Raw genomic sequence first — 23909 nt, 5'->3', positions numbered from 1 at the left:
CATCATCCTGGCCGCTCGCATTAGCTGTGGGTGGCAACCCACAGCAATGCGAGCGGCCAGGAGGCCACTCCATAAAAAAAAAAAAAGATGCCCTGATTCAAAGCTAGCGCTCTGACTCTGAATCAGGGCCTTATTCCCTTAACCTCTGCTTAGAAGCTTTGAGTGGCTTCTCCTTACAGATGGCTACTATCTACACTCAGCTGCAGTCAAGAACCAACACATGCATGATGCAGCTGAGATCTGATATCACAGGAGCAGCATGCTCACCAGGTCAGTGGCCAAGCTGCTATCAGCATAGCAGGCAGCATACTCTGTGTGCACTAGAAGCAAACAAACAAGCCACATACCAGGTTTATTACACAATAATCCAAGGAGATATCCTAACCAGCACTGACGGACAAAACAACTATTTGGAGGATATTTTCCCCTCAACATCTCCTATACATTGGACTGTAAACTGGGTAATTGTATTAATTGATTCAATGCTATACAACCAGGTACTGTATACTGTTGGAGTTGTTCCCTATTACAGCTAATATTCCAGCTATATAACTGTGGAAATGAATACATGGTTGTATATGAATAAATGTAATTTAATTTAACAAGAGAAGTCCAGGGCCGCAACTAGGGGGGGCTAAGGGTGCATGTGCACCGGGTGCCAGATTTGAGGGGGTGCCGAGAGCTCAGAAATGTCTCATCCGGTGATGAGGTAGTATGCTTTCTAGTCACACTCACTGTCCTGGTTCCCTGATTGCTGCATACAGTATATTACCCCTATGCTGTCACTGTTACAGCAGTGCCTCCTGGGTCTGTCACTTCGTTGTCTGCCTGGCTCAGTCGTTAGCTTCCCGTGCTGGCTGACAGAAGGAATTCTCCTGTTCACAGTCCTGACTCCTGGCCGCAGGTGGCGCGCTCCCTGGAGTTAGGCGCAGGGTCCGGGTTCACAGACCATCCCCAAATTGCTCTCTTGCCCCGGGTGACAAAAATCCTAGTTTCGGCCCTGAGAAGTCAATTGTGGTTTCTCAACCAGGCAGATTAACTAAAATTAAAAGAATCATAATTTAATATTTGTTTTATATATTTAACTCATATACACTGATTTAATACTTTAATCATTTTCTTTCTATCTTCTAGTACTTAATGACATATTACTTGCCCTATGGGTCTGCAGGTTTTCAGTATCATATAATGTACTGACTCAGGGCCTGATTCTGACCCGTTCGCAACCGGGTCGATTTTCCCCCACTGCACATGCACCGCCTCCGGCGTGCGCATGCGCGAGCCCCAGTGAACTACAGCAGCTCTGTCGCTCTGGGGATCACTACAAGACGGGACGGCAGTCGATGTTGATTGAGAGCTCGTCCCATTTTGTAGGAACGCCTGCCATCTGTGGGCGGCCCTACTGACATCACTCGTGATGTCAGTAGTGGACTTCCTGCTCTATTAGAGCAGGAAGTCCAGTCGGGCTTGCGGGAGCCGAGACCCTCCCGCAGGGCCTAAACGCAAGCTCATCACCAGGCCGCTCGCACTAGCTGTGGGTGGTCACCCACAGCTTTGCGAGCGGCCTGGAGGCCGAATCTAAAGAAAAAAAACCGCCCTGATTCAGAGCGAGCACTCGCAAACAGCGAGCGGCTCTGAATCAGGCCCTCAGACACTGATTTTCTCTCCTGAGATGGCTGTTGCAATGTACTCTCATCAGTCAGCTGCTAGTCATATAGACATTTTTCAGGAATTAGGATGTAGTTTAGAGGAGCCACTCAAAGTCAAGTGCAAGAAAAGGATATGAAAAAATTGGAAAGAGCAGCAAGAGCTTTGAAGATGATGGTAGCAGGCACTCACCCTGCTGGAAAGGCAGCTGGTTGTTGTGCCCGGCAGCAGTGCACAGTCTAGTGGCCGGGCGGCTGTCAGTGGTAGATTACAAAATTGCAGTAATTGACAGCAGGTTGGGCGGTGGGCGGAACAGCCAGCTGAAGGGCCATACAGGTCAAAGGAGGCGGTGTGATAGCTGTAGGCTAGTCTCCCTGTCCAATGAACAGAAGTGTTGGGTAAGCTGTATTCACACCAGCACCTAACATCCCAGTAGTGGGCAGGCAGCAGGCACAGTACACAGAGACACAGTAGAGTGATGTAGGTGGTAAGTGCTACTCAGGGGACAAGAACAGCAGTAGCTGTCAGTAGTGGAGCTGCATCTAGGGTACATACCGCTGTGAGGAAAAGACATAGGACCTCATTCAGAGTCTCTCGCAAGCGGCCGCTCGCTCGCATCCAGCGTATGCAAATTTTTCAAAGTGACGCCATGGGAAACGATTGCTCGCCAAGGCATAAGCACAACCACTTTGGCTGTGCGAGCGATCGCTCTGTGTATGCTGACACCCATTAGCCTATGTTGAGATGCCCACTTGCGCACGTCATCTCCAGGAAGTGTATTAAAACATTGGTACATCGAGCACCAGCGCTTGTGGTTGCCTTACCCTGCCGCAAGGACTGCGAGGATTTAAGTATAAAAAACAAGCATGTGACATGTACTATGATGCTGCCTGTTAATTATGCACGCCTTTAAAACGGCGTTGAAACACTCAGGCACGCCTGCGTCCGCACTGCCACTCCGCCATTATTAGTGTCCTGTCCCTGTTACCACCCACAAACGGCCTCTCCTGTCACTCATTTCACTGAGCTGTCTTTGCTGGGCGAGCGAGCGGGCTGCGATCGCATAGAGTAGTTTGCGCACACGCAGAACAAAGCATACGCGTTTGCAAACCATCGGGCCGCTTGCGAGCGCACAGCACTTGCGAGAGGCTCTGAATGAGGTCCATAGACTACCAGCACTCCCTACCAAGCTAATTCATCCAAATAGAGGGGATTATAATATAAACCCCTGGCTATAACATCGGTTACACATATGCTGTAGGTGCTCTACTAAGGAGAGAGCTGGAGATTATTACATGCTCACTTACTGAAAATAAGTGGGCACTACTTAATTATAGTCTTAGACTATATAATCTGGAGGCTACAGTATATTCTTCCGCTAGCAGCAAGTCACAGTACTGTCTTCCTGACATAAGCCATCAAAGTTTAATACAACTGGTAAAGTAGAAGATAGTCTACCACTCAGGAAAAGGATTCTACTTTATAGACATTAAGAGGAACATATGTATTCAATTTTGTTTAACATCCTTTTTCAGTGGAGATAGACTTTAAGGGGTAAGTTTACTAAGCATCGAGTTTAGTTTTTTTTAATCTCGATTTGCATCGCCGAATCTCGGGTTATTTTCCCGTTTTCCATCTCGCAAATTTACTAAGATGTGAATTTAGCTGAAAGTGAGTTGGCTGATGGTAAAGCAGATCGAGATATCTCCTCCGAGTTGCAAGTGAAGAAGAGATTTACTCACCAGAGATTGCAGTGTTTTCTCTCTGCAAATCTCTCCTGAGTTAGCAGCCTGCACATTTCAGTGAGATATGTGCTGGCTGCTTGTGTGTTAGACCTGTAAAAAACTGGTTAAACTCTCTAAATAAAATGTCGTGAGGTCCCCCCCAAAAGGCTAACCAGCCCCGGATTTGTCAGCCGGTCTTGGTTCCAAAAATTATGGGGAACAAAATGAGTAGGGTTAGCCGTACTTTAGGAACCAGCGCCAGGCTGCAGGGCCAGTCCTGGTTTTAAATATAGGGTGAAAAAAATTGCGTAGGGGTCCACCTATGTATAACCAGCACCGGACCCAAAACGGCCAGGCTGTAATGCCACAGCCTGGGGACCCTATTAGCGGGGCTCCGTGGCCAAAGCATTATCAGCCCAAGCCGGTCAGGCCAAGCCGGGGATCTCAGGGGAAGTGGGGACCCCCCCAAGAATGGGTCATCCCCCCCTTGAAACCCAAGGCTTGGTATGAAGCCCGGGGCTCTTCCCCACACCCCTGGAGCGTTGGGTATGGGGGTAATAAAGTGTAAAATCAAATAAAACTATTGTATTTTACAGTGGAACTACAGGTGTCAGCATGCCTGCCATTTGGCACTTGTGGAGCTATAAGTACCAGTAGACGGCCAGCACCCATACCCCCACTGTAAAATAAATAGTTAAATAAAGACAAAACACACACCGTGCCTGGTAAAACTTTATTTCAAACACCTACCCATTCACACATACTTACCTGCTTCCAGATGTGTCTGTCCCCTTCTCAAGTAGCATCCGTGTGCCTAGCCCTGCAAAAAAGAATCTATACTCACCTAGATCCTGGCGCTGCTCTCCATAGCATCCAGGATCTTGGTAAAACAAATAAACGAGTTACCCGAACCAGACCAGACAGATGTAAGTACATGCTGTTACATATACTTACACCTTGCGAAATGACAGCTGACTGAAGTCTGCTGTAATTTCTCACGGGTCACGAGCCAATCAGCGGCCGCTTTACATGTAGCAGCCGCTCATTGGCTGGGACCTATGTGGGAGCAGCCAATGAGCGGCCACTTGAGCGCCCCGTGAGAAATTACAGCTGACTTCGGTCAGCTGTCATTTCGCGGGATGAAAAACATGCCTAAACTCACCCGAGATTGTCATCTCGACCAAACTCGATTCTTAATAAATTTACCCCTAAGTATCTAAGTGTCTGGATTCATACACTATCTGGCTGCTGCAGATGCAGACTCAAACTTCTTTTATGCCAAGGAGGATACTGGCATAATACCCTAGGTATTATGGGAACCTTGTGCTTATGGCTCAGAATGCAAATAACTAAGAGTTAAAAGGACCTGGAGACATAATTACAAACAAGCACCCTCATATTACAGGATACTCTGTAGACACTACATAATTTTATTATATGGATCCATATCATATATATTAGTCTGGGATGCGTTCGGCATCCTGGTGGTAGGGATGCCAATGTTTACATTACCGGTGCTGGAACACAGATGCCGGTCAGAATTCCGGCACCAGCATCCCGACCGCCGGGATGCCGAAGGTAAGTAGCGGGGCTGGGGGGAGCGTTAGGGTTAGGCACTAGGGGGAGGGTTAGGGTTAGGCACTAAGGGGGGAGGGTTAGGTTTAGGGTGCGGGTAGGGGAAGGTTAGGTTCAGCCACTATGAGGGAAGGTTAGGGTTAGGCACCGAAGAGGGAGGTTTAGGGCAGGGAGAGGGTTAGCATACCGACCAACAAATGATGGTATGTTAACCCTGTTGGGATACCAGCGTTGGGATTCTGACCGCCAGGATCCCGACTGTCGGTATTTCATACCAATCCAATTAGTCTGATGTATTATTATAGTATTGATCAGTTAAATTCTTTGTATTGCTAGATATCAAACTGTAGTTGATAAGTTTATGTAATGCAAAAAAGATAAATGCATGTTCTTACATGCATGAATATCTTGTCTGTATAAATTGGGTTAAAACCAAACTATATTGGATGGTGTGTACTTACTGGAGGAGTGGTGAGAGTCATTGGAGACCACACAAATCTAAGAAGGACAGGATGTGATCAGGAATATGAGTATAAGGTATATATTGTGTTATCTACACCACATTACTTAATTGCTATTTGCATTTGGAGTTTCCCAAGTAGGCAGAGACTACTACTGATACTTTGGCGTAGGCACTGAACTTGTGAAAGAATGTACAGCACTTAGCGGGAGGTTAAGGGTGGGTACATGCAGGGGTTAAAGTGAAACGGAACCAGTTCCGCCTCCTTCGACCCACTTCAACCTAGCGCCACAGGGAAGCTCTATTTGCCGGGCGCCTGCTTAGATTTTGTTACCAACAGGCACCGGCTCCCTCCCCGCAGCACCAGCTGGAGGCTGGAGCTCACTCTTAAGCTCCAGCTTCTGGCTCCCCCCATGGGCACTATGGGAGAGACGTCATGACGTCTCTGCCATAGTTCAGTGGAGCAGCCAGGTGGACCAGAGGCAGTGGATGCAGGAGCGGGGCTTAAGTTAAGTATTGTTTTTTTTTTTTTTCCTGTGTAAGTGGCTTCACTATAGGGGGCATTACGCAGGTGGCATTATTTAGGGGGCTTTACTATTGGGGGCCCTACTACTGGGGGCATTACTATTGGGAGCACTACTACAGGGGGCATTACTATTGGGAGCACTACTACAGGGGGCATTACTAATGGGGGCATTGCATAGGGGCACTGCATAAAGGGCACCACTCCTTGGGGCACTGCATAAGGGACACTACCACTACTGTGGGTTCTGCATAAGGGGCACCACTACTGGGGGCAATTAATAAGGGGCATCACTGCTGGGGGCACTGCATAAGGGGGACTGCCACTACTGTGGGCACTGCATAAGGGGCACTACCACTGTGGGCACTGCATAAGGGGCACTACTACTACTGGTGGCACTGCATAATGAGTACTACCACTCCTGGGGGCACTGCATAAGGAGCTCCACTACTGGGGGCACTGCATAAGGGGCACAACTGCTGTGGGCATTGTATAAGGGGCACTACTACTGTGGGCATTGTGTATAAGGGGCACAAATGTGGACATTGTGTAAAAGGGGCACTGCTGTGTGTCATACATGAGTAAGGGACACTACTATGTGGTGTAATGTGAATCGGGTGAATCTAGATTGTGCTACTGTGTGGCGTAATTTTTATTTGAAATACTATTGTGTGGCCACGCCCCTTCTTTTTGAGACCATGCCCTCCCTTTAAAAAAAAAAAAAGCACCGTGGGGGGTGGTGAGTTCCACTACTTCTCTAGGACCATGTTAAGCACTGACAACATGAGACAACAAGGGCTTTACCTAGTGTCTCTTTATAGAGAGAAAAGGGGGTTACAGATATATCACCCATTCAGTGGAACAGGCGATATATCTATCAGTGTGTATGGATGGTTGTGGGACCGGTATGTGGAGGTGTGAATGATGGGAGACAGGTATCTGGAGGTGTAAATGATGTGGGTCAGGTATGTGGAGGTGTAAATGATGAACAGGTATGTGGAGGTGTAAATGATAAGGGACAGGTATGTAGCGTTCCCGCTAGGCTGTTTTAGCGGGGCGCGGCGCCCTGCCCTCCTTCTGGAGGGCAAAAAGCACCCTGCCCTCCAGGAGGAGGGCAAAAAGTGCCCTGCCCTAACAGCCTGCAGGAGCCGTTCTCACCCGCGGGACGCAGTGTCCCGCGTGTGGACAAACATGCGGTGACCCGGTCACCGCCGGAGAATAGACGCCGGGCTCATGCGCCCGGCATCTATTCTCCCTTTCTGCAGCGCTTGGGGGCTGCCCGGCATGTCCGTAAGCGCCGGGCACGCCCCCAAGTATGCCGAAAAGGGGACGCGTCTTATAGACACACCCCCTTTTCATAACCACGCCCCCTTTTTGGGCGCGCGCACTAGATTGCCCTCTCTAGCTCCGGCGCCCTGCCTGCCGCCGGAGCTAGAGGGAACACTAGGTATGTGGAGGTGTAAATGATGGGGACAGGTATGTGGAGGTATAAATGATGAGGAACAGGTATGTGGAGGTGTAAATGATGAGGGACAGGTATGTGGAGGTGTAAATGATGTGGAACAGGTATGTGGAGGTGTAAGTGATGAGGGACAGGTATGTTGAGTGTAAATGATGGGGGACAGGTATGTGGAGGTATAAATGATGTGGAACAGGTATGTAGAGGTGTAAATGATGAGGGACAGGTATGTGGAGGAGTAAATGATGAGGGACAGGTATGTGGAGATGTAAATGATGTGGGACAGGTACTTGGAGGTGTAAAGCTGGGTACACACTGGCAGATACAATGGCAAATCAATTGAGCGGTCAATGTATCTGCTGCCCGTCGGGCAGTGTGTACCCACGATATGTCGGTGAACGTCAGCGTTCACGACATATCACATTGGCTGTGCTGCACAGCCGATGGACAGATATTTCTGCAGACCAGTGGCGTAACTAGGGCAGGAAGAGCGGGGCACGTGCCCTGGGCACCATGGGACCGGCGGGGTGCGGGGGCCCCTCCACCGCTGGCCACGATACCGGCCCGCCCTAGTTAGCCAGTGTAGTGCCCACCGCAGTGTGTGCAGTCAGTACTGCACATTTACACAGGACCGGCGCTAAGCTTCCCAGCACTGGTCCTGTGCTGCACAGCTGAGCACCTTCCCTCCACCTAAGCGCTTGCCCAATAGCACCAGGAGGAGGGTGGCAGGCGGGTGGGCTCAGGCTGTGTTGACACACACATCGCCGCCAGTGCTGGCGGCGATGTGTGTGTTAACCAGCAGCCAATGAGAGTCAGATGACTCTCATTGGCTGCTGCTACTGCACACACATCACTGCCGAGGGGCAGCAATGTGTGTGTGAATCAGCAGCCAATGAGGTCAGACATACTCTCATTGGCTGCTGCTGCTGCACACACATCACCGCCAGTGCTGGCGGCGATGTGTGTGTTAAACAGCAGTCAATGAGCGTCAGATAGATGCTCATTGACTGCTGCAGCCCCAGCGCCCACTGCAAGTGCCGGCTCCCTTCCAGTTCCTACAGTGGGTAATGGGAGAGACGTCATGACATCATGACGTCTCTCCCATAATGCAGAGCGCGCCAGCCCGGGAGGACTGAAGTGCGGATGGCAGCGTGGATTCAGGTAAGAATTTTTACTTTATTTATTGTTTAATTTCAGTGTGTATTTATGGGGGGGAGGCTAAGGAGGGGACTACTACTGGGGGCACTGCTTCGGGGGGGGGGGTTTGGCGTGTTCCACTGCTGGGGACTACTACTGGGGGGGATACTACTGGGGGCACTGCTTCGGGGGGCAGCACGGGACCACTACTGAGGACTACTACTGGGGGGATACTACTGGCTGCACTGCAATGGGGGGACCACTACTAGGGTCTACTACAGGGGGTGGGACTATTACTAAAAAGGGGACTACTACTGGGAGCACTGCTTCGAGGGGGGGCACGGGACCACTACTGGGGTCTACTACAGGGGACACTGCATTAAGGGGGACTCCTACTGGGGCCACTATAAAGGGCACTGTGTAGGTGGGACTACTACTGGGGGCACTGCATTGGGGGGACCACTACTGGGGACTACTACTGGAGGGGACCACTACTATTGGGGGCATTGCATCAAGGGGACTCCTACTGGGGCACTATATAAGGAGCTTACTACTGGGAGCACTGCACAGGGGGGACCACTACAGGGGGCACTGAAAAGGGAGAACCACTACAGGGGGCAATGCATAGGGGGGACAACTTCTGGGGGCCTGCATAAGGGGGACAACTACTGGGGGCACTGTGTAAGGGGCACTACTGGGGGGCTGCATATGGGGGATCACTACTGGGGCACTGTATATGGGGAACTAATGGCGGGCTGCATAAGGGGGACCACTACTGGGGACTACTACTGGGGGGGACCCCTGCTATTGGGGGCACTGCATCATGGGGGGACTCCTACTGGGGCACTTTATAAGGGGCTTACTACTGGGGGCACTGCACAGGGGGCACTGAAAAGGGAGAACCACTACAGGGGGCACTGCATAGGGGGGACAACTACTGGGGGCACTGTATAAGGGGCACTACTGGGAGGCTGCATATGGGGGATCACTACTGGGGGCACTGTATAAGGGGAACTAATGGTGGGCTACATAAGGGGGACCACTTCAGGGGGAACTGTGTAAGGGGCACTGCATATGGGGGATCACTACTGGGGGCCTGGATAAGGTGAACTAATCCGGGGCTGCATAAAGGGGACCTCTACTGGGGGTACTGTATAAGGGGCACTACTGGGGTCCTGCATAAGAGGGACCACTACTGGGGGCATTGTATACTAGGGGTACTATATAAGGGGGACCACTACTAGGGGCACTGGATAGAGGAGACTGTATAAGGGGCACTGCATTAAGGTGCAAATGGAAAAATGTTCCCAGTGACAAGAAAGGGGTGTGTGTCATGTTGACACGCCCCATTTTTCAGTGGCCACGCCCCTTGTGACCACGCCCATGTTTTGCCGCACGCGCACATAGTGGTGGGGGGGGCTCCATTTTCAAATTTGCCCTGGGCTCCAAATACCCTAGTTACGCCACTGCTGCAGACATATCTGTCCATCGGCAAGTGTGTACGGGTGGTCATGCCCCCTGGTCGCCGGGACCCGCAGATGATGACCGTTCAGTGTGTATGAACGACCATCATCTGCAGATATATCTGTCAGGTGTGTACCCACCTTAAGAGAGTTTATGCTTATACAGTATAATCATTGCCCATGGAGGTGTTGTCATGCCAATTTATAATTCTAAACTCCAAATACTTAAACAAGAGAAGAAAATAAATTGGCTTTTGTGGCACACAATCAAGTTATTATTAATACATAACTATTATTGGTATTTATAATTAAAAAAATGATTGCTGTGACTATTATTTAAAACAAGGTAAATTAACATCTCAAAATAAAAGTGAATTTGATTTATTCCTTATATTTATTTACTAAAATGTAGTTATTTATAATAATCTTCATTTATTAGTTGTCACCACCTTAAATCTATGACTTTTGTTTGGGTGTTATATATAGTTATTATATAACAGTCTAGGTTTGTTCTATATAAACACTCAGGAAGATAAGTTGTAGTGAGTAAGACAGAAATAAGTCTGTAGTGTGTTTATTTTGTAGATAGGTTCCCATGTTATAATGACAGCTGCCTAATCTCATCAAAAAAGATAATTATATTATTAACTTTGAAACTCTATAATAGGAGAATCTATTAACCAACCTGAAAAGAAGCAGACTACCTATTTCAATATCAAAATGATTGAATTTATTCAAAATTATTAGAAAATAAGATGCCCTAGATTCAATGCACATGTACAGTGACTTCTTCAATGTCTAAAATAATACTTAAATAATATATTTTTTTAAAACATCTGTATTACAATATTCTATAGCTAGTGAGTAGTTCCAAGACTGCTATAAAGGAACAGATGTTTGCACCTTCTTATAAATGCTCTTTTAAATGACTCGGCTATCTTTGCCTTTATATATACTCAAAGGCCAATGCTTTGTTCTGAAGGCTATCAATATGCGATATAAGGAATTTTCTTCCAATCACTGTTAGTGAATGGCAGTGCTGCCTATAGTTTAATACTGTAAACTCCAACACATATATATTAATTTTATATTGAGCTAAGGCTTAGTAGCATATTCTAGTTTTTAAAGTCAATCTTATTGTGTATATAATGCTTTTACATTGGTTCAAGATACAAATATTATGCATTATAAACTCTTTAAAGCAGTCTTATTTCTTATGTTTGGTAGACTTCTTACCTCCATTAATTCCAGATCTTAATTCATATACAATATATAGTAACAAAGAAATCATTTTGTGTATTACTCTCCAACAAAATAAATTGTGCCATAAAATTAGACTGAAAATCATCACACATAGTAATTCTTTATGGAATTCTTCTAAGGCCAGGGAAGATTGCAGAGCTTAGGGCCTGATTCAGACCCACTCGCGAGCGGCTGTCCGCTCGCAAGTGGGTCGATGTTATGGACTGAGCATGCGCACGACGGAGGGAGCTCCGTCGTGCGCATGTGCCAGACGCGACGAGCGAAGGAAAGTCCTTCGCTCGTTGTGTCCGATCAAAGGGGGCGTGCTGTCAATGTTGATTGACAGCACGCCCCCTTTGGTGGGCGTGCCGGGGGCGTGCCTCCCTGACGGGGGCGTTCCCACGGGAACGCCTCCCGTCAGAAGCCGGCCCACTGACATCACTAGTGATGTCAGTGGGAGTGATTTTGGCTCTGATAGAGCCAAAATCACTCCGGAGCTTGCGGTTGAAAACCTCAACCGCAGGCTCCGGCTCGCAATTTCGATGGTCGCGATGGTCTCGACCATCGCGGCCATTACAAAGCACGCTCGTATAGCCTGTGGGTGGTGACCCACAGCTATACGAGCGTCCAGGAGGACGCTCCATGAAAATGGAGCCCGGCCCTCATTCAGAGCGTGCGCTCTGCTCAGAGCGTACGGCTCTGAATGAGGGCCTTAGTTTGTAGATAGGGATAGCCAAAGGTAAATAGAAAGGAGAATATGTTATTAGGATCTGTACAAGTCTCAATAATCAGATCTCATCTTATTGTGTTAGTCCAATGCTGACCATCTCCCTAACTGATATGTCCCTCTATGGCCCCTGACAATTCTTATTATTGATATGTCCCTCTATGGCCCCTGACTCCCTATTACTGATCGGTCTATCTGTGGCTTCTGACAATTCCTATTACTCATAGGTCCCTATATGGCTTCTGACAATTCCAATTACTGATATGTCCCTTGACCATCCCTATTACTGATATGTCCCTCTGTGGCCGCTGACCATCTCTATTACTGAATTACTGATCTGTCCCTCTGTGGCCGCTGACCATCCCTATTACTGATCTGTCCCTCTGTGGCTGCTGACCATCCCTATTACTGATACGTTCCTCTGTGGCCTTTGACCATCCCTATTACTAATCTGTCCCTCTGTGGCCACTGACTATCCCTATTACTGAATTACTGATCTGTCCCTTTGTGGCCACTGACCATCCCTATTACTGAAATGTTCCTCTGTGGCTGCTGACCATCCCTATTAGTGATATGCCCCTCTGTGGCCACTGACCATCCCTTTTACTGAAATGTCCCTCTGTGGCTGCTGACCATCCCTATTAGTGATATGCCCCTCTGTGGCTGACCATCCCTATTACTGAACTGTCCCTCTGTGGCTGCTGATCATCCCTATTAGTGATATGCCCTTCTGTGGCTGCCTACCATCCCTTACTGATACGGTATGTCCCTATGTGGCCACTGACCATCTCTATTACTGATCTGTCTATCTGTGGCCGCTGACCATCCCTATTACTGATATGTCCCTCTGTGGCTGCTGACCATCTCTTACTGATATGTCCATCTGTGGCTGCTGAACATCCCTATTACTGATCTGTCCCTCTCTGGCCACTGTCCATCCCTATTACTGATCTGTCCCTCTGTGGCCACTGACCATTCCTATTACTGATATGTCCCTCTGTGGTTTATTTGTGGAATCTACCAATAAAAAGTGAACAAAACCCAAACACACATATATTAAGATTACTTAAAACATTTTATCCGTGGTAAATCTGTAGATTTAATCCACACCTTGTAATAATGGATAAGGTTCTAGGCTCCCAGACAAGATCTAGGCTACTTGGAAATACAGGAGAACAAATCAAGACATTAATTTTGCACATGTCCGCATTGTAAATAGTGGCTACACGATCTATAATATATAGTACTTCACCATATGGACACTAACACTTATAAGCATCTGATTAGAAGCAGACTCTAGATGGCTGCTCACAAGTACTTATGAAAGGGTAAAGAAAAATGATTGCACATCTTTCAAAAGTTTTATTTTTTTACCATATTATTTTGATATATTGTATGTTTGAAGACGGATACACTGATCATTTTGTATAAGTTTAAATATATGTTTGGTGCATTTTAATTAGCAAAATTTATCCCTATTGCTCTTACAATCTTATATCCACTATGAATGTGTTAATATTTCAGTACAGTATTCCTTTAGCAGATTGCCGTACTGACAAGACTTTTAAAATACTGTGCATTTACTGCTAGTTAAAGTCTGTAACGTTCACTTTAATGATCTAGATATAGAATCACCCAGTCACCTTAACAAAGAACACCGGAATTTAATTGGGAGATAATTTATAAAAAAGATTACGAATTACATCCAGCAAAATGAAACATAACACTTTTTATGTCTGCAGAGCTAATGCTTTTGATATACTTTGTTTTTTACTCCTCTTTAATTGTTTCCACGATTTTCTTGCTTTCTGACATGTTATTAATCATCTACAGAAGAATAAAAAGGAGGGATGTAATTCTTATAATAAAAAGTCTATTGCACAGTTATCTACATAGAGACAACAGCCTATTCTTGAAAATGGATATGTTATCTTAAATTCTACACAATTAACCTTTTGTTTGCACCTTCTTGAATGAAACTAGCGGATGAGTCTCATGGAAGAAAATTATACTACCGTGTCTTTTCTCGTGTTCTATTGTGTAACTGGCACTGACGTACCTTTTGTCTCCTTTTAGCCTCCATTTTAAGTAATGTAAATTATTATAGTTTATAGGAAGAGCTGAGAAAAATCCTCATTAGGAAGTTGATCACAGTGCAGTCTATAGTAAATGTCTGTTCTTGTGGTTAGATACTAATTGCACCTTTTCTTATTAATATGGCAGCTATAGTAGCATAGGCTGACACATTGAGATCCCTATTTGGATTTCGGTTCCACCTACAAAAATATGGACTAACGCAACCATCTCCTCAAATACAAGCTTAAACTTTCTTTCTGATGGTCAAGTACAAGTGTAATTGTCTTGGAAAGTAGCTTTATTAAAATTGTATAATAAGTGTATTGGATATTTGTATATGTTCTAGATTTGTAGACTATATCTACTAGGTTAACAGAATGTTTTTGAAAACTTGTGTATTAGAAGTTACAATACATCCCCTAAAGTTAATTATTTTGAATGTTAGGAGTCTTGTTTTGAGAACTGAATTAAAGCACAAGTCCTACAGTCCTGTGCTTTTATATGGTTGTAGAGTCTCAGCAACTTTTGCTATTTATTTGATTTACAGCAGGGACGGACTGGGGCTGTAATTCAGCCCGGCTTCCCTTACTGCCCACAAGCACAAAAAAGAAGTGTGGCCACATCTCAAGGGGGCGTGTCGCAAGTCCGGGGGCATGGGTTTGTGCCATAAACTGTCTCTTTGCATGTTGGCTGTTGCAGAGCAGCGGGAGGTGGGGCTGCTCAGCCAGGCTTTCATGGTTCCAGACTGGTCCATTAGCAGGCCATTGGACCTTCTGGCATATGCCAGGAGGCCAGTCCGGCCCTGATTTAAAGTAGGGAGTGCATTATCCCATGTATAGAATTCTGTGAAATCCAGGCTCTTACCTATACTGTATATCTTTTTATTTGCTTTAAAAAAACAAACAAACAGTGTGTTGATTTACTATTCAGATAGTCTAGTGTGTTTCTTTCTAATGAGCCGATTTAGATCATAAACCTGGCCTGCTTTTACTAAGTATCCAAAGGTTTTCAAGGTCATTTTGTTTTCATCTATGTAATGCATTCCAGTATCCCATTTTAATGTTTATCTACATTGCAGTACATTCTGTAGCCTAATAAATTAGTCATTGATTTAATCACTGTGACACAATTGCTATTGTTTGTGATCCCCCTTTTTTCCTCTTCCGTCTTTGATTACAGTAATCTGCATTTCATCTGTAGCTTAACCATCGCTTTTGTTTAATGCATGTCAGATACTGAGAAAGCTGTCATTCGTAGGCTGAAGAGTAAATTGTAAAAAGAAGTCAAGCTTAAATGGGAGCTAAAAACATCTATTTGTAAAAGTAGAAACATGTAATGGTTATAGATCGCCTAAAATTACAAACAGTTAAGTAATGAGATATTTTCTGCAATCAATATCTTAACAACAGCTACAAATTAATTCCAATGTCCAATTTTCATTACAGTAATGATTATAAAAATCTGTTCATTCTAAGCACATTGGTAACACAATGAGATTTAGAAACCATTTTTTATTAAATGTATAATTAATAGTAATATTATATTCAAGACAAAATATTCCTTTGTTTACTATATATTACATCAAGGACGGATGTATTAAGAATGGACAGAACTAAGAAAATACTGGAGTTGAGGACCAATCAAACCAAATGCTGTTCTCTTTGAATCACTAGTTAAAGTTTCTATAATTGAAATGAACAGCCTAGCCATCCTTACATGTAGAAATTTTGAATGGTTCCCCTGCACTCAGCTGCTACCCGCAAAACAGACTCAATTCACATATAAAACCTGCTTCTAAAATAATGAAAACAGAAGTCTATTTTGCATGCATTTTCAATATGTACATTATAATCCATCCAACACAGTCATGGTGCATCTGCTAGTAAGATGGTTCTAACTCAATAAGAGCACCAACATTGGGTCACATATATGACTTTATTTGTATTTTTTAATTGCCAAAAAAACAAATCAGCAGTTACCATCAAACCCTATTGTAGGTAATAATCCATGGAATGTCCAACACATAAAGGGACAGTTGCAGAACTCTTCAAACAATTCTACAAAAAAGCAATTGCTTAATCAGTTCACAACTGGAAAATTTTGAAGTCCTCCCCTATCATCTTTATTATTTTAAAAGTGTTATATTTGAATTGGTTCTCTTTTGCTTGGTAAGTAAACTCCACCCCTAATGTGCACCCTTTACCAAGTATAAGGTGATTAAGCAGTATGTCTTTTTGTGGTATTATTTTGGACGGAACTCTTGGGATGGCTGAAATTTCCTCCCATTGGTTTGATTTAGCTTCTTGCTATACATTTAAAAATACAACAATGTAAAAGTGATATATGTAGCTTAAAGTTGTTATAGTGATTGATTAGTTGGCCATTCTATTAGCTTAGAAGTGGTGGTGGGCCTTTTTTGCTGGCTGGTACAGTATATGTATTTAAAGTAAATCACACTATTAATGTGCATATTTTGACAGTTACAAATTAATTGAGCAATCTGGTTTTTTTTTTGTAGTTGTGTTCAGGAAGTCCAACACATTACAGCAGCATTGTTCAAGATGGCACGAGGAAGTAGACCATTCCATTAAACACGTAGTAATTGAGTAAGATACACCTGTTGTTATTTATTATGATTGTATAGTTCGTGTTTTGGTATTACAGTTGTTTATTCTGAGTATATATTTTTTTAATTTTATACAACTTTATCTGATACTGTTTTTTCAGATTGTTACTGTGAATTCTGAATTATTTGAAAGTATCCAATATGTTGCCATTTTGAAACCTGATTTTATGTCTGAATCTATTCGTGAACTCTGAATAAAAAAACTACATTTACCTTTATAGCTCACTGGACTGAAGCAGTAAAATCTGTTCCTTTGCTTATTTTTTATAAGGATATTACCAATAAGTTTATTATATTGAAACCCACTCTCCAAACTAAGGGTTTTGTAAAGACTTTGATGTATTATTAGGTGGTTGTTACTGCGCCAAAGGTAATTTATTTCTATATATAGGGTTCTATACTATCTCCCATGCTTTTTGCAGTATACATGCTACCATTGGTTGAAATACTCAGACATCATGACCTGGTCTACCACTGCTATGCAGATGATGCACAACTGTACCTGTCCTTTGCTCCAGGTACAAAGGACCCCATAACAACCCTAAATGGCTGCCTAGCTGAGCTTCAGGAGTGGATGAGTGCCAGTTGGCTGCGACTGAACCTTGATTAAACAGAGGTCCTTATGATAGGTCACAAGTCAGGGCTACAGCATAGCCAACCAACAGGACTTACACTTGGGGGATCAGAATGACAAAACACTGAACATGTGTGGAATCTTGGTGTTGTTCTGGATAGTGGCTTGACACTTAAACATCAGGTATCAGCCACAATGAAATCCTCATTCTTTCATCTGAGGAACATTTCCAGAATCAAGCACTTAATTCCCTCAGAAGATCTGCCCAAAGTCATACATGCATTTATATCATCACGCCTAGACTACTGCAACGCCCTCTACCTTGGACTCCCAGCAAAAGAATTGCACAGCTTGTAGATGGTACAAAACACAGCTGCCAGGCTATTAACCAACCAACCCCATTCCAGCCAAATAACACCCACTCTCTACTCCCTTCACTTTCTGCCTGTCAGATCGCGATTTTTTTTCAAGGTTGGATTACTAACTTACAAAGCCCTACATGACCATGGCCCAAGCTACCTAAAGAAGCTTCTGAATCCTTACTGTCCCACTCAATTACTGTGATCCGTTGACAAAGGACTATTAACAGCACCTAGAATCTCCCGGAATTCGTCTGGGGGTTGAGCTTTCAGTTTTGGGGCTCCAACCTTATGGAACTCACTTCCCCGCACAGTTCGAGAGGCCTCTACTTTAGAATCCTTAAAAAATAGACTCAAGACTTACCTTACCTCTTCACCCAAGCATTTCACTAATGTCCCTTGTTTAAACTTATTTTGTACTGTACCGGCAAATGTAAAGCACTTTGAGTCCTTTAGGAGAAAAGCGCTATATAAATAAAATTATTATTATTATATGCTGTTGGAACTGATCAGGAAGCTCTTCACCCTCCAATGGCTGCAGTTTTGTGTCACTCTTTAAATTACAGCTAAACCTGGCAATAAAATGAATCTTTTGTGATAATATTACAATGTAATATTGTATTTTGTTACATCCATGAAATATGAACTTGAGCCTGAAATGTATGCCTTCTAATTGTTCTTTTTAATATGGGTGGTGTGATTTTTTTTAAGATAAATAATGAGATCTTCACTGTTTGAAGGACACCACAATTAAGCTTATTAAGAATTGGTGTTGCCAAAGGTTCATTTTAAATGGGTCTTAAATTTCCTCTCTATTGGGTCTGAAACAATAAGTGTTTTGAAGCAAACATTTTTAGGCTTATGTTTTATTTTTTTGTATAATTCTATCTAAAAATAAGAATGATATTTATTGGGGCTAATGGTGCTCTTTGTACAGTGGGAGCCTTAGTTTGCTATTAGTCTGGTTTTACTGTTCAGCCTAAATACATAAAAAAAACATCTCTCAATCTGTTTTGCAGCACATTTTTAAAAGTAAGATTGAATCGTAGTATATGTAAAGTCCGAATTACAGATGCGTAGAGAGTTGCAATTTAGAAGGTAAGTTATCATACAGTAGAACGTGTAGGGAAACAATATTTGTAAACTGGCCATTTGAACAAATCCGGGATATCAGCTGTGGACTTATGAACAAGGAATTATTTTTAAACATTAGGTCCCTAAATGTGGAGATTTGAATGCAGATAAAAGGAGATTAAAGGGGAGATGTAATCAAGTGCATTTGATCAAAATAATTTATATTCATCAATATTGCCTCAGGATTTAAAGCTGCAATTTTCTTTGTAAAGAGTTAACTTGATTTGTTCAGTTGGAAAATCTAATATTCCAACACAATATGCTGGGGTTTGCCTGTAAAAAAAAAAAAAAAAAAAATCACAGTTTTAAATTCCAACTCAAAAATGGAAGAAAACCCCTTAGTTGGTCAAAAATAAAGTATTGGAAGAGAATGGTTCCCCTTCCACGCATCTTCCCTTACCACTGAACATAATTTAAATTCATATAGTTATACAGTATTGCCTTTTTTTAAAAAAAAAAAACATTTCTTGTATTCATCAGAGCAATAATACATTACACATATATCATAAAACAAAATAAATAATAAATAGAACAAAGACCCATTAAGGGTATCAATATGTAAATAATACAATATAATTACAAAAAAATATTTCCATCAAAAGACAAAACCAAAAATGGCACATATTATCCAAAGCAGTCTAAACATGGCAAGCACACCCCCTTAAAAATTTACCAAGAAAATAAAACAGGGGAAAGGAGACCCAAAAAGAAATAGATCCCACCTCAGCCTGTAACAGGCAAAGAAATGAGGGGATCTTACAGTAAAATCCGGGTTTCATACCAAGAAGTACTACGGAAACACAAATATATTTGGCGTCTTAAGGCCAACGTAAAGGAGTATATAAAACCTTCCCACAGCTGGAAAAAAGAAGCTGTCTTAGTCTCCTTATGCAGAGCGGTCTCTAGCCAATCCATTTGGAAAACAAAAAATAACTTAGCCCGGAATACAGAAACAGATGGGGGATCTGCATGGGTCCACATCTGTAATATACATTTACGAGCCACCGCTGATATAATGAATAATAATTTTTTACTATCTCCCCTACCCGAAACAGACAGTGGCAGAATACCCAAAATTTCCCACTCTGCCGATAGCAGAAGATAATTAACTAGACACCTGGATACAAATCTGCTGACCGATGACCAAAATCTACATACAGTATAAGGGAACAATCCCACATACAATGTATAAAGGTTGTGCCCCTCACTTAGCCCATAAATTAGTATCGGACAAATCCATCAGGAACCTGCGGTGGGGGGGATAGATACCCATTGTGATAAATGTTATAGAACATTTCTCTATACATGCTGGATGAGAGCACTGATTGAGAATAAAGGAATGAGTGTAACAGGCTTTCCATGGTAATATGGGGGAATACAGTACACCAGGTAGATAACCCTGTAGATATTTTAGAATGATCTAAAGGAACTTGAAGAATTTTATAATGGAGAAAAATTGCCCCACGTCCAACCATAGGTCTAGCTAATAATAGATCCAAAGAGTTGGACCAATCTTCTGAGGAAAGAGACCGTATCATGGAACTCACATAATGTTGCGCCTGATATAACGCCAGAGAGTGGGATTGAGGTAAACCATATTTATCCACTAATTCCGCCACTCGATAGGGCCGACAGCTTTCAGTGTCAACCAATGCTCGGACATAAGGAATCCCCCTGTCAGATCATGATGAGAAAGGCACAGAAGCCTCCCCATTTTGAAACTCAGGATTTAATAGTAATGGGAGAAAAAGAGAATTTAAATTCCTTTGTTTTCTTGTAAAGTGCCAAACTCGCCACGCAGCCATCAGCAGGGGGTTATTAATAATAACCTCAGATAATTCTTGTTTATGGGAATGCAGGACCACCAGAAGGTGCTGATCAGATAAGAAAGACTGATCCAGCTTTGAATCAGTATATAGGTCCATCTGTGCATCCAGTCCCGTATGTATCTCAAAATTCCAGCATGACTATATAATTTTAAATTGGGTAAGTTAACCCCCCATTAGCCTGGGTTTGTTGGAGCTTCAGCAAACCAATTCGAAGACGTTTATTCCTCCAGATAAAGTCACAAAATCTTTTATATAAAAACTTTTCATCCACCTGTGAGAGCAGAATTGGCAACATCTGTAAGAGGTAGAGGAGTTTAGGGAAGGAGATAATTTTTAATAAATGAATCCTTCCTAAATAGGACAAAATAAGGTGACGCCATCGGGACAATTCACCCACTACATCTCGGATAAGTGACCTCACATTAAGATCATATAAGTCCCCAATGTAACATGGTATTTCAATCCCCAAAAATGTAAGGGAAGTAGTAGCCCACACCACTGGATAAGAGTCACCCCAGTGTGGCTTTACAATGGATCCCAAATACAGCGCTTCTGACTTATCTGAATTACTACTAAATCCAGAAACTTTAGCATAATTTGACAATTTATCAAAGATTTTGGGTAAGGTCTGTTCTGAATCTGAAATATAAAGTAATAAATCATCAGCAAAGGCTTGGACTTTAAGCTCCTGGGAACCCACCAGAATACCTTTAAAATCTGACCAGGAGTGGATAATGCGCAGTAATGGGTCCAAAGCTATATTGAATAACAATGGCGATAGAGGACATCCTTGTCGAGTACCCCTCGTCATTGTAATGGGGAAACTACAGGTGCCATTAATTATCAAGGTAGTGACTGGCGAACAATATAAAAAGCTAAACAGATTAGAGAAGGGTCCACCAAAATCACGTACATCAAAGATTTTAAGCAAACCGTGACCGTGTGTCAAATGCCTTTTCCGCATCTAAACACAAAAGCATTGCTCCCAAAGGGGATGGGGAAAGTGAGTGAGACACAATAGTTGCCAGAGCCGTCCTAACCCCTTTTACCAAAAATCTACCACATGTGAATCCCAACTGATGGTGTGTTAGGATACAAGGTAAAAATTGAGGCGATTGGCCATTATTTTGGTCAATATTTTAAAATCCTGATTCAAAAGGCCTATAGGATGTAAACAATTCTGGATTTATAGAAGGATTCAGTATAACTATAGCGTATGATTTATTAAAATTTGGATAATGCAGGTGGCCCTTTAATGTACCCTGATACAGAGTAGTGAGAAATGGGACTAATTGTGGCTGTAACATCTTATAATACTCCCCTGGAAAACCATCAGGGCCAGGAGATTTATTATTATGGAGATGGGAAATGACCTCAGAGATCTTAATCTCTGTAATATCCTGAGTCAAAATATCTTTCTGGGCAGAAGTAAGTTTCGGAAGCCTCGCCTCATTCAGCAGGTCCCAAAGTAAACCAGGAAGTTCAGGAGGGGCCCAATACAAAGACTCATAATAACGCTGAAATGTGGATACTATATCAGAAGTGGATACCACATGGGCAGATGTGGTAGGGTTACTTAATGCCCTAATAGATTGACAAGGACGTTGCAATTTCGCCATATTAGCTAATAAACGCCCAGATCTATTGCCCCATCTATAATAACAATTTTTTGCATAATCTGTTTGGGTCCGAGCATTGGTCAACAGGAAACTTTCCAGCAATTGACGATGTTGTTTATAAACCTCTAAATTGTTATCAGAGGGGTCAGTCTCATAGGTAACATAAGCTGTATGCATAGCACTATGTAAGGCATAAGATTTTCTGCGGTATTCCCGTATCCTCTCAGTTTGATAAGCCAGAATATGGCCCCTCATCACCGCTTTTGAAGTTTCCCAAAAGAGGACAGAGTCCTCCCAATGTTCCAGATTGTCGTCAACAAATTCCATCCATTTGGAATGAAGCTATTGTTTAAAGTGGTCAGATTGGCCAAGAAAATACGGGGATCTCCAAAACCCACACGACAATCCAGAAAACCTAGTCTGAATATCCAAAGAAACCAGAGCGTGATCTGATATGACTATACTATGAATATCACAGGAGAGTACCGAGGGAATCAATCTATCATCTACCGGTAAATAATTGAGTCAGGAAAAAGACCTGTGTACCCGAGAGTGATAAGAGTGGGACTTGCCAGTAGGGTTGAGGAGTCTCCATATATCACACAAAGCATGGAGTGAGATTAGTAAACCAATGCCACACAGTCCCGAAGGTGTTAAAGAAGATGAGGAGCTGGAGTGATCAAGTGTCTCATTAGCTACACTATTAAAATCTTCCCCCACCAGCAGGTACGGAGTGGGACGGCCTAAAAGTAAATTAGAAATTGCACGAAAAAAATCCAAATTAGGACAATTAGGGGCATATATAGTGAGGAGAGTGTAAGGTTCATCTCATATAAGCACATCAACAAAATGCTCTGGATCACATTCTGAACTAATAATAGAATAATCTAAATGTTTGTGAAACACTATAGCCACACCTTTCTTTTTGGTAACAAAGGTAGACAAGTCACACTCCTTAATCCAGGAGCTGCGCAAACAAGGTTGCCCAATATGTCTCCTGTAAAAATGCGATATCCGATCCCAAAAGTTTAAGATGTGTAGCCACCCTTCTACGCTTAATAGGAGAATTCAACCCATGTACATTCCAGGAGACAATGTGGATAGAATAGTATATCAAGTATTTGACCCCGTTGGACTAGCAGATCTAGTAGATAGAGAGTGCACATATATTTTGGCTTTGTTGACTTGAAATCATCGAACATGCGGATTACTCCATCTACAGTATCTTTCATTTTTGCGGGGAATAATAGAGTGAATTGAATGTGGTTATCAAAAAGTATTTTACATAGTGGAGAGAATTCTTTCCTCTTCTGAGACACTGTGGCCATAAAAATCCTGAAAAAACAAAAGTTTGTGGCCATCAGTAATCGGGGAGCCCTGACATCTATAGGAGCAAAGCACCAAAGCCTTATCTCTGAAGTTAAGATATTTAGCTATTACTGGGCATGACCTAGAATCACTTTCAGGTCCCAACCGATGTGCCTGTTCAGTAATCATAGGAGGGGACACCTGAGTTATGCCTAGGGCATTATTGAGATCATTTTGTAAATAGTCAATCAAGGTGAACCCCTTCACAGTTTCAGGGATACCCAAAAACCAGAGATTATTACGTCGATTTCTATTCTCCATGTCATGTATCTTATCTAGGAGAGCCTTAATAGTATCCCCTTGAGAGGTGGAAGATGACTGGAGGGATGACACAACGTCTTCCACATTGCTTGTACGTTGTTCTACT

This window comes from Taudactylus pleione, unplaced genomic scaffold, assembly GCF_031769625.1.
Source record: "Taudactylus pleione unplaced genomic scaffold, aTauple2 ptg000149l, whole genome shotgun sequence".
Classification (NCBI taxonomy): Eukaryota; Metazoa; Chordata; class Amphibia; order Anura; family Myobatrachidae; genus Taudactylus; species Taudactylus pleione.
The sequence above is the reverse complement of the archived record's forward strand: the minus strand, read 5'-3'. Positions refer to the sequence as shown.